General features: G+C 46.0%; 1 long non-coding RNA gene across 1 annotated transcript; it reads right to left on the bottom strand.

Annotated features, from left to right (window-relative positions):
* Window positions 1-147: 147 nt before the first annotated feature.
* Window positions 148-1242, bottom strand: LOC112080065 (uncharacterized). The gene is made up of 3 exons (XR_002896114.1): window positions 999-1242; window positions 462-617; window positions 148-241 (listed from the first exon to the last, which is right to left on the bottom strand). It is a non-coding gene; the product is annotated as an uncharacterized lncRNA (long non-coding RNA).
* Window positions 1243-3421: the final 2179 nt, after the last annotated feature.

The following is a 3421-nucleotide window of genomic DNA, read 5'->3' as shown; positions in this document are numbered from 1 at the left end:
AAACATGTTCTATAATATAATGCATTATAAACATGTTCTATAATGTAATGCATTACAAACATGTTCTATAATATAATGCATTATAAACATGTTCTATAATATAATGCATTACAACCATGTCCTATTATAATCATGCGCTATATGTTATAAGGCATTATAACCATGTCCTCTACTGACCGTGCCATTCGTCTGTCCAGGCCACAGCCTGTCTGTGCCCCACCAGTAGGATGTCCTGGATGTTCTGTCAGATCATACACATCAGAGAAAATACATTTCTTACGTCAAAGAAACACATCCAAAGGCAGGTGCTGCTGGAGATCAGTGTATATGTTGAGCAAAAAGAAAATATTCCCCACACGCAATCTAGGCTGTCAAATGTGTTTCCCTAAACAACATTTTGACCCTTAGGTCTTTATCAGGTTCTCACCTGATGCATGATGGTAAATGTAGTTTCCTCTCACCCTGTGTATGAAGTCCTCAGTCTTGCCCTGGAGGCCGTAGACTTCGAAACTGCACTGCACCCTCTTATAGGAGCACATGATGGGGGTGCTGTCCTTACGCCACCCTTCCACCAGGGGGCCTCGGCCTGTCTTCTCAGACACCCAGCGACTCAGGTCCTACAGAGACAAAGTACACATTACCTGCTGACAGCTTAATCGCTGGCCGGTGTGTAGGGGGGAGGGCGAGTGTGTGGGTGTGGGTGTGGGTGTGGGAGTGTGTGTGCAGGCCTGTGTAAGCAGGCTGTTGCTCAATACCTCACATATAATCTATGAATGATTCAACATGATAGGCATCTGGGGCCCAAGATGCATAGATTGTACAAGTGTCTGTGTATTTATGTTCGCGTTTATCTACAGTACGTCTTCCTCTGTCTCTGCGTGAGATAGTGAGTGTGTGTGTGTGTTTTCAGCTATGTGTCTTGCTGATTGACCTTTGTTTCTGAAGTTACTGGAACTGCGGAAGTCAGGAGGAGGAAATGTGTGTGTACACACTAGTACCTCTGTCTCCTTGTAGTGTTTGTCAGGGATGGGGTCAATGAGGATATCCAGGTGGCTCACGCTCTCTGCAGGGGTGGGCCTGTCTCCAAATACCTGCAACCGAGCAGAGGGGGAGGTCACTCAGAAATAGACTGACACACACACACTGGAGCCAGGGACTAGTAGATGAGGAAATAGACTGACACACACACACTGGAGCCAGGGACTAGTAGATGAGGAAATAGACTGACACACACACACTGGAGCCGGGACTAGTAGATGAGAAATCACTGACACACACACAACTGGAGCCAGGCGACTAGTAATGTATGAGGAATTAGACTGGAACACACCCCACTGAAGTCCAGGGACTGTAGATGGGAAATAGCTGACACACTACACCTTGGAGCAGGTAACTAGTAGATGAGCGAAATAGACTGACACACACACACTGGAGCCAGGGACTAGTAGCATTAAGGGAAATAGACTGACACACACACTACTGGAGCCAGGGATCTAGTAGATAGGAAATAGACTGACACAACACCACTGGAGCCAGGGACTAGTAGATTTAGGAAATAGACTGACACACACACTGGGAGCCAGGGCTATAGATGGCGAAATTAGACTGACACACACAAATGGAGCCAGGGACTAGTAGATGAGGAAATAGACTGACAACACACACACTGGAGCCAGGGACTAGTAGATGAGGAAATAGACTGACACACACACACTGGAGCCAGGGACTAGTAGATGAGGAAATAGACGTAATAGTGAGGTCACACAACGTATCACCCATCATAATACTCCACCCTCAGGCTTTGAGCAAATCATTACACTACAGCAAAACACCACACACACACAGACAGAGAGAGAGACAGAGAGAGGGGGTAAGGGATATCGAGAGAGGGAGCACACTAAATCACAGAGAAAGAGAGACAAGCAGAGAGGGAGCAGGCGAGGATGGACAAGCGGGAGTGAAAGAGGAGAGAGAGAACGAGACACTTATCAAAGAAAGAGAGATAAAAGTCACAGTTCTTTCTGTTCTGTCCCCTTGTCTTGACAGAAAGCGAAAGAGAGAGTAATGTCTCTTTTGAAGATGTTCATTCCTCTGCTGGTATTTAACAAAGAGCAGAGCAGGGAGACAMACCCACAGCCAGATAATCAGCTGTGTTTCAGATCCTATTATGCCGTGTCTCTTGTGTTTAAGAACCTGTCCTCTCGTATAAAGTATGTATTGTCCGTCTGTCTGTCTGTTGACACTTGTCATAGTTCCCATTTTTCCATTTCAAAAGCATTGTTTTACCTCATCCTTTAAACCTGCTGATATTCCTCTGTTTTGGTTGTGCTTTTGTGCTCTTTAGATGTCCTCTATGTTGTTGTGTGTTGTAATAGAGGTGTATGTATGGGTGTGTGTGTGTGCGCACGCGTGTGTTTCTGCTAAAATGAACACATGTAACCTGTAGCTGGGAGAAGGTTGAAACAAGCTTCGCCACATTTCTGGATACACACACTAACAGCCAACAGCCAGATGAGTTCAGTCTTGTTCCCTGGTTTCTATCCCAAAATGACAGGGGCACGCTGTAGGGACAAACCAGCTCAGAATTGTGTTTGTGTGTCAGAATTCCGTGACAAGGCCAGAAAAGGTGGTGAAACAAGCCTGTAATACAAGCATGTACCCTTCTTTCTCCCTCTCACACAAACACAGTGGATGGCTAATAGATCTGCCGCTATTGCATTCTGGGCTTTGCTTGTTTTCCTCTTTAATAAGGCCTATCGAGTACACATTATGTTTATTTGAGGCATATCTATACACCTTTACACTGCAAGGAGACAATTAGTTGCAAGATTCTATACTCCTCCTTTCACACAATGTCAAGTGCCTACTCTACTCCCATCCAACTTCGCGTTCTACGGTACTCTCACCCCTCTCTTTATTACTCCTCTCGCCACCAACCTTCCTCAAAATATTCCTTCAGTCTCTTCTAGCACCCTCATGATTCTACATACTCGTGCAGGGCGACATCCCACCACTTACATATTCAGCTACTCACCTCCCCTTCTCTACTACTATACTTTCTCCCAAACCCTTTCTTTCAGCATACTCCCACGCTTCTCCTCGTTCTCCCTCTCTCCTTGCCACCCTTCCTCAGTTCTCTCACCCCCCTTCTCTCTCCCTTCCCACCCTCTCTTCAGTCTCTCACCCCCCTTCTCTCTGTCCCTACTGCTTCCCACGCCTTCCTTTCTGTCTCTCACCCCCCCTTCTCTCACTAGCATTTTCCCGGGTTGTAACTAACCAAAACTCATACTTCCCCAGACTAAGAACCCATATCTGATATTGCGCGACAACGCCCTATACTTTCCGTTCTTAATTTAACCTCTAGCCTCACCTCCTATATTATTAGTAGCTTCTACTTCACTCCATCTGCTCCTACCTTCTT

This window comes from Salvelinus sp. IW2-2015, unplaced genomic scaffold, assembly GCF_002910315.2.
Source record: "Salvelinus sp. IW2-2015 unplaced genomic scaffold, ASM291031v2 Un_scaffold11391, whole genome shotgun sequence".
Taxonomy (NCBI): Eukaryota; Metazoa; Chordata; class Actinopteri; order Salmoniformes; family Salmonidae; genus Salvelinus; species Salvelinus sp. IW2-2015.
The sequence above is the reverse complement of the archived record's forward strand: the minus strand, read 5'-3'. Positions and strand labels throughout refer to the sequence as shown.